Raw genomic sequence first — 13553 nt, 5'->3', positions numbered from 1 at the left:
GGGAAACTTTAAAGCTTACTATGTCTTATGTTTGCTTATATACCAGTAAAACCCTTCTGAAACTGAAGTGGTTAGCAACTATTTACTTAATGCGTTAAATGTCAGGTTAAACTTGGCTATATCTGTGCTTTAAAGACAGAATGCAGCAGGATGCCTGTACTATTGCTATTCACTTATTTTTGTGAAAATAGTAACAAGATCTGTCTTATTTTTTGACTGGTCAATGTTTTTCTCATCTAAAAACAGGATATAGTACTTGACTGTTTACAGAGGATCACATTCACATAAACGAGTCAATATATTATTAAGCTGTGACTTGCTAAGTAGTTAGAATTAAACTGTGAAAAAGTGATGATTTGTTGGTGTTTTAGGCCAAAGCCCCACTGCAGCAAAACACGTTGCGTTTTACCGTATCTATAAAATGAATGAGATTCTGGTTAATCCCATCCACACATTGTAGAATAATATCCACAGCGGACATGATATGATTTTAAAAACCCTTGAGTTTTCTGTATAGGTATAATGGAAGCAGAAAGTTTGCAAAACAAAACTATGAGGACTTTCTGGGAAAAGCGCTGCGAGAAAAACCGCAAGGTGTTTGTGCCTCGGCACGTTTTGGCTGCGACTCACTATATGGGGCCTTAGCCTGAAGTAGGAAAATCCACTTACCATCTGGGGAAATAGAAGAAAACCAGCTACTCTAGAAATAAATCTGCATTGGAAAAGCTGTGTTTGCAAATACTGAAGCATGTCAATTATACCTGCGGAAAGGTTTGGCCTTTTCCCTATTGGTATAATAAGAGCAGAAAGTCCACACAGGAAAACTCAGCAAAAATGCAATGAAAAACACCATGGAAAGAAATGCAATGCGTTCCTGCTATGTTTTTGTCCTCAGTATTTGTTTCCTGTGTTTCGTAACATGGGGACCAGTGGCGTAACTACCGGGTTAGCAGGGGTAGCGGCTGCCACAGGGCCTGGGACATTAGGGGGCCCGGTGGCAGCTGCTACTGCTGTGTTTTATTTCTTTAATAGGCCATCACCGGCTGGAGTTACTCCAGCCAGTAACGGGCCAAATTTACTTACCGATCCTGGCAGGGGCCGGGATTGGTAAGTGACACTGTGGGCCCCACAAACACTATCATTATACTTGGGTCTTTTCAGACCTCCGGACCCCTGAGTATAATGATCGGAGGCCCAGGAGAGGTAAGGGAACATAAAAAATAGTGTTACTTACCTCTCCGGGCAGGCTTCGGGCCTACTTGTGTGACGTACCTGATGTCCTTATGGGCCTATGTCCTTATGTGTCATGTGACGTCCTGGACGTCATTGAAGATGGCCACCATCAGCTGGAGCGCAGGGATATGTAAGTAACAGTGTTTTTTATGTTTGTATCCCTCCTGGGTCTCCGATTATTATACTTTGGGGTCAGTCAGGGGTCTTCAGTGTACTTCGGGGGTCCCACATCAAAAGTTCGCCACGGGACCCCACCATTCCTAGTTACGCCACTTACGCTACTTAGCCCGGAATACTAATACCCTGAAGAGTTTGTTAATCTTCAGCTAGATATCCCCATTCTTGCTTACAGTTCTTCTACATGGGCCGATCTATTGATCACAATGACAGTCAATTGATGATACAGCACATTAGTTTATTATCATTTATATATTGCAACGACCATAAGAATTTTCATACAATTGTCTGTACGATTTTTCCTTCTTTTCTCATACAAGCAATATCTTTCATGTCAGAAAAGATGCAATCTATGAATTATTATATGATATTGTAGATATTACTGATATGTTTATACTGGAAAATCCTTAAGAATGTGCATTTGCACAAACCATCATTTAGTCAACCTTGAAGAAGACTAATAGTTCTACCAAGTCAAACAGTACATATATGAAGACTGGTAAAAGACAGAAGCCACAAATCTTCTAACCATAATCCTAAAAATGTATACTGTATTGTAAAGCATATATAGGAAATTGTGAACTTTATACCGTTCTGGTGCTGCAATGTTATAAATATGTGAAACAGGTTTCTCCAGACAAATGGCAGATTTCACAGCATTTAGATCAATATTGTACGGGCTTCAAACAACAACACAGATGGAGTTACTCAGCCAGAAGAAAACATCTACATGTCAGTCTTTTGGATCACACAACCAGAGAATTCCATACACAACAGGCTACACACCCATCTGGCAAATAAAGGTGATTGCACACAATATTAGGATGGATGCCTGGTGGAGTGCCAGTTGGAAGATCCAGTTTTGGGAATGCCCTTGGATTATACCTTAATAATACATCAAAGACATTATTTTATAGTTTTGGCTTTTGGTTCACATTACTCAGTTGCATGCAATGTAATTTGTTTAACCTCTTAAAGGGCACAGTACCCTCTGAATACCATGTTAGAGTTTAAGGATAGAATTCAGCTACACAATAAGTTCAGTAACTATTAGCATGCATTACTTTGCAACTTGTATCATTATAGCTTAAACCTAGAATGTCTTCTAACATGATCATACACTTTAAAGAGTTTCCTTATGAGACAGTTATTCTGCCCCCTTCATCTCCTCTTTATCACATTAAAAATTCAGCGGCAGTAATTTGAAGGTGAATTGTTCTGCTTGACCGAATTGCAAATTCCGCATAAGTCTGGCAATATTTTTTCTACCTCCAATTCACTTCAATGGGAGTCATCAGGTGGAATCTGCCAAAAGCATCGAGCATGATGCCGAATTCCACTAGCTGAAAAATTCAGCCAAGTGAACCAGACGCGTAACTTGAGAGGGTGCAGAGAGTGCAGTTGTACTGGGGCTCAGGAGTCTTAGGGGGCCCATAAGCAATGGCATCAGTATTGAGATTGCAGACTGTATAAGTTGGGATGGGTAAGTGAAAAATGACCTTTACCTAGTGGAGTAATCCAGTCGGTAGCAGCCTAAAGTCACTCTGTTTGGACTAGTATGTGGAGAAGTATATTGCGTGAGGGCCAGTAAAGAGGACACATACTGTATAGGGACCTGCAAAGGAGGAACTAACTGTATGAGGCCAATAAAGAGGGAATTAACTATATAGGGATAAATAAAGGGGGAACTTACTGTATGTGCCAATAAAGGGTCAGTATAGTGTATGGGGTTCAAATAGAAGTCAATACACTGTATAGGGGCCAATAAATGGGTAATATACCATGTAGGGGATCAGTAAAAGGGACCTTCTATATTGTTGGTGTCTGTATACAGTGTGAATGCCAATAAAGGGGCAATATACTATATGGGGGTTCTTGCCTACTTAAGTTTCCTGCTAGCTGACAAAGTCACACATTTGATCTGGAATTTACTGAATTTTGCTGAAATGTCAACATATTACTGTATAGGCATTTTATTGGCTTGTTTTGTCATGTGTTGGATATCAATATACAGTCATATGGATTCACTATGTATTTAGAAATGAAATGGAGTGTATGGCATGTGCTGATATTTTGGCTATTAGTCTTATCATTATATGTATAAATTGGTAGTAATTATTTATTACAGGGTGCATGGGTGGTGCAGACAACGACACTCCATCCTTCATATGAATTTTATTTTAAATTGGATTAATTTGGGTTCTATTATGTAATAAAATATGATTATATATTTTATCTATTTTTGTGCGGTTATTATTTTGGGGTCATATTGTTTCGGAGGATACATATAGGTTACACCAGGTATTTTGAGTTACATTGGAATTTTGTAGGATTATTAACCTGTGGAAGAGTTTCTCTGAAATATTTTGCGCAGAATATTCTAAAGAAATACTACTATACCAATGACATGCATGCGATGTGACTAATGGTGAGGTATGCCCAAGTATAAATAGGAATCTCATTTCTATTATCTCCATAAATCCCTATAATTAATCCATAATTTATTGTTAAACAAATTTCATAGCAAAATGAAACATTTTAAAAAGCATTAAGAAATGTCGGCCTATACAAAGCAGAGATGATTGTACGCTGCATTAAAGTAAAGGTAACCGTAAAATAAACTATTGTTCATAAGTACAATAAAACATACTTTACAACATCATAAACTATAAAGCGGGAGGATAATTGCTTTTGTAATGTAACTTCAACAATGAACAATAAAAAAGAAGAAATTATGGGGAGAATCATTGCTTTTGAGACTTCTTATCCAGCTTACTCACTGGTTGCACAAGCTATGATGTGCCATTAAAATTAAATTAGATTGCATTAAATAAAAAAATACATATTTCACAAGGCTGGGATGATGCAGTTATTTAACATGTTGTAACATGACTTAAGTGGAAGAGCGTGTAAAGTGAAATCACTGCACGCTTACAAGTATGTTAACTTCCTTTTATCTGTTCCAGGCCAATCAATAATAAGAGCTGGCTGCAATGGATTTCTTATGCTATAATTAAAAAGATATGGAGGAGGAGGAGGAAAGGCCATGTTATGTAGACATTTGAGTCCAGTACAAACTTTATAGGCCACTTTAAAAACTGTAAAGCTATTTTAGAACCTCAAATACACAGCTGAACCATATGAACTGTAAGGGACCTAAAGTCTGTATTACAGAGATTGTGGGGAAGGTGGCTCAGTAGAAGCAGTGGTGCGGACCCAAGCATTCAAGACAGGGACACAAAGTATGCAGTAAACTAGTTTATTTAGGAAAAAACAGGAAATAAATAAACATTGACTTCAGGCACAAAATGAGCAAAATAAAATACAGCCTTAACTTCAAGCAAAAAAATAAAACAAAACCTGCTTGTCTGAGCGCTAACTAAAGGTACTCTAATTGTATGTGTGGCTTACTACAAGCCACATGGTCAATACAAAACAAAACAGAGGCTATGATCCACACTGGTCTCTCATCAGGGTGTTGGGACAGAACCCAGTTCCTCCAGTCTCCTTCAGGAACTGCCCTGAAGTGCAGGTTCTGCAGTCTTTTATGGCCCAGTATCGAGCTTATGACCCACACCTGGGCTTCAGCTTATTTAAGATCTGCCTTGGACCACACATATTCCAGGAATCTGGGGGAGATATACCATGACTCTAGCCCTCTGCCTGTCACCTTCTCACAAGGTGTATATCCATTTTGCTGCTCTGTCTGAAAACAGAGTATGGTAAAGGGTCAGATGCCAAGCTCTATGAAATAGGTTTATTTAACATGGAGCGGAATTTCTACATAAAAAGCAGGGTAAATCCAAACCTTCTAAGACAGAGTGAAAATCCTTCACACCCGATCTTGCACAGTCATTGACAGTCTTCTGTACACACACACTGATAGGGAAAGTTGTCAATCACTACGTGTGGGAGGAGTAATCAGGACTCTCACTGTCTCTTCTAGGAGTCCTATAAGGATTTAGTTGGCTTTTTACTTATTTATTCTGCTTCAAATAACCTGTATATCAAGTTACCTCCCTGCCAGAGAATTCCTCCTCTTAGATAGGGTAGCAAAAGTCATCTGACAAGTTAAAGTGGTTGTGCCAATATGGACACTTATTCCCTATGCACAAGGTAGGGGATAAGTGTCTGATCACTGGGGGCCCAAACGCCAGGTGCCCCATTTATCTAGAAGATGGGGGACTAAAATTCCCCCTCTAGCCTTTACATGACTGCCACTCCTTTCACTTGTGTGGGGCTGCAGCCGCTGTCAGAGATTACAGTTCTGGCAGCACCATAGAAGTGGATAGGGACTGGTCGCACATGAGCACAGGTGTTTCATTCACAAGGAGGCTGTAGGAGAACTTTCAGCCTCCCATATTGCTGATCACTGGGGGACTCAACATTCAGGCTTCCAACAATCTGACACTTATCCCCTGTCTTATGGATAGGGGATAAACGTCCATAATGGCACAACCCCTTTAAGCATGATGTTGGAGGATGGGGTTAAGTCATTTCGTCTTTAAGTCCTGACATGCAAACATTTTCACAACATTCTCTTGTGATTTCTTCATTAATGTAAGTGAATAGAGTATCATTACAACCATGAGATTACTGAGGACACAACTTCTACTTGCTAAAAATCATAATGGTTGCATCGTTGGGGTTGCAAATGAAACTCCATTCACTAACATTAGTAAAACAGTTGCAGGGAGGCACGGTGATCTTTGATTACGCAAAATCACCTTTTAGCCCCGGCCAAAACATTATTGTGACTGATTTCTAAACTTTATTTAGCATTATAAAGCTTTATTTAGTGCGCAAATATAAGTAGGTCTGTTAACACAGATTTTTTTTTACTGTTTATTGATGCTTTTTATTTTTTTTTGCCTTATGTACTCTCTATAACTTAGCAAAAATAAAGGGCAGAATAACTAGAGTAATATAGGATAGCAGTAACAGACTACATAGGTCCCGTGTACAAAAAATAGGATCATTTTAATTCAAACTATTCGTAAAGTTTCATGTATTGTTTTTATATGCATACAAAGGGCACTGAATATTGTTTAAAAATTAATTTAAAATTAACCCTTTAAATAAATGAATAAATAAATATATCTCTTTCTCATATATATATATATATATATATATATATATATATATATATATATATATATATATATACAGTCCTATGAAAAAGTTTGGGCACCCCTATTGATCTTAATCATTTTTAGTTCTAAATATTTTGGTGTTTGCAGCAGCCATTTCAGTCTGATATATCTAATAACTGATGGACACAGTAATATTTCAGGATTGAAATGAGGTTTATTGTACTAACAGAAAATGTGCAATATGCATTAAACCTAAATTTGACCGATGCAAAAGTATGGGCACCTCAACAGAAAAGTGACATTAATATTTAGTAGATCCTCCTTTTGCAAAGATAACAGCCTCTAGTCGCTTCCTATAGCTTTTAATCAGTTCCTGGATCCTGGATGAAGGGATTTTGGACCATTCCTCTTTACAAAACAATTCAAGTTCAGTTAAGTTTGATGGTCGCCGAGCATGGACAGCCTGCTCCAAATCATCCCACAGATGTTCAATGATATTCAGGTCTGGGGACTGGGATGGCCATTCCAGAACATTGTAATTGTTCCTCTGCATGAATGCTTGAGTTGATTTGGAGCGGTGTTTTGGATCATTGTCTTGCTGAAATATCTATCCCCGGCGAAACTTCAACTTCGTCACTGATTCTTGAATATTATTCTCAAGAATCTGCTGATACTGAGTGGAATCCATGCGACCCTCAACTTTAACAAGATTCCCGATGCCGGCATTGGCCACGCAGCCCCAAAGCATGATGGAACCTCCACCAAATTTTACAGTGGGTAGCATGTGTTTTTCTTGGAATGCTGTTTCCACAGAGCTATAGACTTAGCTTATAAGTCTATAATAATGCAGAACTATTCACTCCCAAACTCAGGTTGGTTTATTAACAGTAACATATATACCTCTGATGTGTGATGGTGTGTGTGGAGCTGTGTATCTAATCCTCTGATGTGTGGTGCTATGTGCTGAGCTGTGTATCTAATAACCTGATGTGTGATACTGTGTGCTAAGCTGTGTATCTAATCCTCTGATGTGTGATACTATGTGCTGAGCTGTGTATCTAATTCACTGATGTGTGATGGTGTATGCTGAGCTTTGTATCTATTCCTGTGATGTGTGCTTATCTGTGTATCCTCTATGTGTGATGACCTGTGTCCGTATCTCAGGAACGATATGTATGAGAGAGTTGAGACTTGGTCTAAAACCTTCCCGGACACCTGAAGTATCTGTGTGCCAAATTTGGTCCAGTCGTTTGGTCACACACAAAGGACAGACAGACAGATAGACAAACAGATAGAAATTCATATTCATATATATATATATACAGTCCTATGAAAAAGTTTGGGCACCCCTATTAATTTTAATCAATTTTAGTTCTAAATATTTTGGTATTTGCAACAGCCATTTCAGTTTGATATATCTAATAACTGATGGACACAGTAATATTTCAGGATTGAAATGAGGTTTATTGTACTAACAGAAAATGCGCAATATGCATTAAACCAAAATTTGACCGGTGCAAAAGTATGGGCACCTCAACAGAAAAGTGACATTAATATTTAGTACATCCTCCTTTTGCAAAGATAACAGCCTCTAGTCGCTTCCTGTAGCTTTTAATCAGTTCCTGGATCCTGGATAAAGGTATTTTGGACAAACAATTCAAGTTCAGTTAAGTTTGATGGTCGCCGAGCATGGACAGCCCGCTTCAAATCATCCCACAGATGTTCAATGATATTCAGGTCTGGGGACTGGGATGGCCATTCCAGAACATTGTAATTGTTCCTCTGCATGAATGCCTGAGGATTTGGAGCGGTGTTTTGGATCATTGTCTTGCTGAAATATCCATCCCCGGCGTAACTTCAACTTCGTCACTGATTCTTGAACATTATTCTCAAGAATCTGCTGATACTGAGTGGAATCCATGCGACTCTCAACTTTAACAAGATTCCCGATGCCGGCATTGGCCACACAGCCCCAAAGCATGATGGAACCTCCACCAAATTTTACAGTGGGTAGCATGTGTTTTTCTTGGAATGCTGTTTCTTTTTGGACGCCATGCATAACGCCTTTTTTTTTTATAACCAAACAACTCAATTTTTGTTTCCAAAATGAAGCTGCCTTGTCCAAATGTGCTTTTTCATACCTCAGGCAACTCTATTTGTGGCGTACGTGCAGAAACGGCTTCTTTCTCATCACTCTCCCATACAGCTTCTATTTGTGCAAAGTGCGCTGTATAGTTGACCGATGCACAGTGACACCATCTGCAGCAAGATGATGCTGCAGCTCTTTGGAGGTGGTCTGTGGATTGTCCTTGACTGTTCTCACCATTCTTCTTCTCTGCCTTTCTGATATTTTTCTTGGCCTGCCACTTCTGGGCTTAACAAGAACTGTCCCTGTGGTCTTCCATTTCCTTACTATGTTCCTCACAGTGGAAACTGACAGGTTAAATCTCTGAGACAACGTTTTGTATCCTTCCCCTGAACAACTATGTTGAACAATCTTTGTTTTCAGATCATTTGAGAGCGGGCTGTCCATGTTCGGCGACCATCAAACTTAACTGAACTTGAATTGTTTGTCCAAAATACCTTCATCCAGGATCCAGGAACTGATTAAAAGCTACAGGAAGCGACTAGAGGCTGTTATCTTTGCAAAAGGAGGATGTACTAAATATTAATGTCACTTTTCTGTTGAGGTGCCCATATTTTTGCACCGGTCAAATTTTGGTTTAATGCATATTGCGCATTTTCTGTTAGTACAATAAACCTCATTTCAATCCTGAAATATTACTGTGTCCATCAGTTATTAGATATATCAAACTGAAATGGCGGCTGCAAACACCAAAATATTTAGAACTAAAAATGATTAAGATTAATAGGGGTGCCCAAACTTTTTCATAGGACTGTATTAAATGTTAGTATACATTTGCATCTCAGATAATAAATTAACTATGCTACATAAAGAGAGACTTTCAACCTTATCTCATCGCTTTCCAAAGGTTAGTAATAAATTGTATAAGAAGCTATTTCTAATGCCATAATTGGTTTCATCTGGGGTAGCGACCTATCATCATTCAGATCTTCCAAGTCTTATAGGATAATTAAAGTCCACAAGATCTTTGACTTTCTTTGTTGTTTTCTAATGGACTAACCTCATGTTTCCATTTTTAAGTCACACGGTTTTATGTTAACATATTGCCGGCGACTGATGCGATGCAAAGAATTTTCCATGGTAACGCTGATGTTTCCCAATACTTGCAAGGTCTTTTTTGTTTTTTTTGTAACAACCCTGATGCTATGTTGACGGACCTTACTAGTCTACAATGTTGATAAAATACTGATTTTAATATGTGCTCAATGTATTGCAAAATAGTCAGCGGAAAATAAACCACATAAGCCAATGAATACCATAATAATGTTAAATTATCACTTTTATAGAGAAAACCTATGCATGAAGTAGAGGCTGAAAAACAGATGTTGAGGGACATATGGCAGTAAAAGTGTACAGCACTTTGGAGCAGTTCTGCGTATATGTGGGCTTGGCTGAGTTGCATATACTATTATGTTGATGGAGTTGCCCCATCAGAATGGACAACATCAGGCCCACTTCTAACTTTCTCTGGCAAACAGTTGACTTTGCGAGTAAGTGATGGCTTGCCATGCCATTTTGGCTGCAGTGGCCACTGCAGGGGATATGTAGTATTATATGATGACTATTCAGATGGGAGGTGTTGTTACCCAGGCTGATGCAAGATGGATGGGAGAGGAACGATCTGCACTGCTATTGCACCTCCCCCATTCAGCTACAATGACTATTTTAGGCACAACTATGCTTACATAGGAGGAGGTAGTGCCAATTCTACAACTTTGAGTGTGCTGCCACATGGCATTGTGTCATATCTACATTCAATGCTGGAGTTCCCGAAGCTTTCACATACACATAAGTGAATTGCTGAGTAATTACAGGGTATTTGCCATTGCTGGCCATATGGTTTTGCTGTAGTGGGAAATGGGTTTTGCTGAGTGATGAGTGTTTGCTGTTGGTTAACTGTCTGGCAGTGCATTTAGACAGGGCAATTATTGGGAATGGGAATTCCTAGGAATGCTTGTCCCTATTTACTACCTTGGTCATTGTGCCATTTCATAGCTCCTTAGGTTACTGTAGATATGAAATAATTGCTGTTGCCGAACAGTCTAGAATTAATATGAGAGTCATATGTTACTTGTATCACAACTCAGTAATGTATTAACATTTTAGTTGCTGTTAAAATGAGTTAATTTAGTTGCCTGTATTCCCATAGTAAGTTTTCTGTACTCCCTCACCAGCCACACATTCAGCGTCTCTCACTTGCACACCACCTCCTTGCCACACCCTCTTTCTGTAGGTGTCCCCCAAGGATCTGTCCTAGGACCCCTCCTGTTCTCCATCTACATCTTTGGCCTTGGCCAACTCATAGAATCTCATGGTTTCCAATACCATACCATATGCTGACGACACTCAAATATATCTTTCTGGAGCTCTCTTGAACTCATTACCAAGACACATAAGGCTGCCTCCCACAATCACAAGCTTCAAGAAGACCCTGGAGACTCAACTACCATCTGAACAGTCTCTCTTCTCACCTTCTATCTCCATCCCTCTGCCCTCATACACTGTAAGCCCTTGCGGGCAGGACTGTGCCAGTTGGTCACTGTTAGTATTATATTTATTTTGTATATTTTGTGTACCGTATGTAAACCCTCAAATGTAAAGCACCATGGAATTAATCTAATAATGTACAGCACCATGGATTTAATTGTGCTATATAAATAAATAATAATGACAACAGGAAATCCTAAATTTAGAGGGAAATTCTCCATTTGTTGACATTATCAGCCACAGCAGAGAGGATCCCTAAGGCTAGATTCACACCTGCACCCGGTCTCCTTCGGGGAGTCCATCCCGAAATCAGCTTAAAAGGACTCTTCTCTCTGCATTTTTTGGGCGGAAACCTGGCGAAACCTGGAAGACCCCATTATAGTCTATTTTAAGCAGATTGGGTTATTGTTTTTCAGGTCTGCTTGAAACGGAAACCCGAATGCATATGTGAACCTGCATTAAGGTTACACAAAATTTTCAGATGCAACACTACTATTCTCAATGGGTTGCAGCTCAGCTACATTGAATGAAAATGAAGTACAATACAAGATATGGCCAGGACAAGAGTAACACTGTTTCTGGGAAAAAAAAAAAAACCAAAACTGTTCTTGTATAATCCCTTTAAACATCTCATGTTGAAGTCCCCCACAGATTACAGCACTAGAGTTCTTCATGATCAATTTATTTTAGTGGATTAAAACGTCTTTAAGGCTGAGACCCCACTTTGCGGAAACACAGCATTTTTTTTGTTGCAGATTTTGCTGCGGTTATTTTAGTCAAAGTCAGGAGTGGATTGAGTAGGAGGTAAAAGTATAAGAACTTCCTACATATTTTCCATTCCTTTTGTAGCCACTCTTGTATTTGTCTCAAAAACTGCAACAAAATCTGTAAAAAAAAATAAAGCTGCATTTCCACAACCTAGGGCCTCAGCTTAAAAATACACTAGTATCAGCAGTACTGATATAATGTACTAATATGATATCTGCTGCCTACACCTTCCACAACTATGCTTATATACAATGAACAAGAAGAGCTTGGCGAGAGATTCATAATCATTACCAGTGGCATAACTACCGGGGTAGCGGCTGCCACAGGGCCTGAGACATTAGGGGCCCAGTGACAGCTGCTACCCCTGCTCTTTTTTTCTTTGCATAATAGGCTGTTACCGGCTGGAGTAACTCAAGCTGGTAATGGGCCCTATTTACTTACCAATCCTGGCAGGGGCTGGGATCAGTAAGTAATGCCGCGGGTCCCACAAGCACTATCATTATGCCTGCGTCCCGGGTCATGTGACGTCAGTACATCATTAAAGATGGCCGAAACCACCGAAGACTGCAGTGGAGCCGGAGATAGGTAAGTAATAGTGGTTTTTTATGTTTGTGTCCCCCCGGGTCTCCGATTATTATACTCCGGGGTCTGAAAAGACCCCAGAGTATAATAATTGTTCATGAGTGTTCATTATGGGGCATAATAATGTGTGCAGGGACCACTATGGGGCATAATACTGTGTACAGGGGCCACTATGGGGCATAATACTGTGTACAGGGGCCACTATGGGACATACTACTGTGTGCTGGAGCCACTATGGGCCATAATACTGTGTACTGGGGCCACTATGGGGCATAATACTGTGTACAGGGGCCACTATGGGACATACTACTGTGTGCTGAAGCCACCATTGGTATAATACTTTGTACTGGGGTCACTATGGGGCATAAAACTGTGTACAGAGGCCACTATGGGGTATAATACTGTGTACAGGGGCCACTATGGGACATACTACTGTGTGCTGGGGCCACTATGGGTATAATACTGTGTACTGGGGCCATTATGGGGCATAATACTATGTACTGAGGCCACTATGGGGCATAATACTTTGTACAGGGGCCACTATGGGGTATAATACTGTGTACTGAGGCCACTATGGGGCATAATACTATGTACTGAGGCCACTATGAGGCATAATACTGTGTACAGGGGCCACTATGGGTTATAACACTGTGTACTGGGGCCACTATGGGGCATAATACTATGTACTGGGGCCACTATGGGGCATAATAGAGTGTGCAGGAATGCAGCGGGAGGGGGTCGGTTGGTCGAAGTCTTTGGTGTCAGGAAGGGGGGGGGCATGTCAAAAGTTCGCCACGGGGTTCCGCCATTCCTAGTTACGCCACTGCTCATTACCCTGCAGAACTGTCAATGTATTTCTGGATGAGAATACATTATATGACAAGATAAATGTGTATGAGCCAATTTGCTCCCTTTTGTATGTAGATTGTGTTTTTTGTTGGCATAAACCATAAATTTGTGTTTAGTACTGGATGTATATTTTTAAACTTGTGCAAACCTGTACATTAACACTATCTCATTTTTCAGCATTTTTAGATACTTTTCTAAAAAAAAAGGATCCATTTGTT

The sequence above is a fragment of the Leptodactylus fuscus genome, chromosome 5 (genome assembly GCF_031893055.1).
Source record: "Leptodactylus fuscus isolate aLepFus1 chromosome 5, aLepFus1.hap2, whole genome shotgun sequence".
In the NCBI taxonomy this organism is placed as follows: domain Eukaryota; kingdom Metazoa; phylum Chordata; class Amphibia; order Anura; family Leptodactylidae; genus Leptodactylus; species Leptodactylus fuscus.
This window is presented reverse-complemented; position numbering follows the sequence as displayed.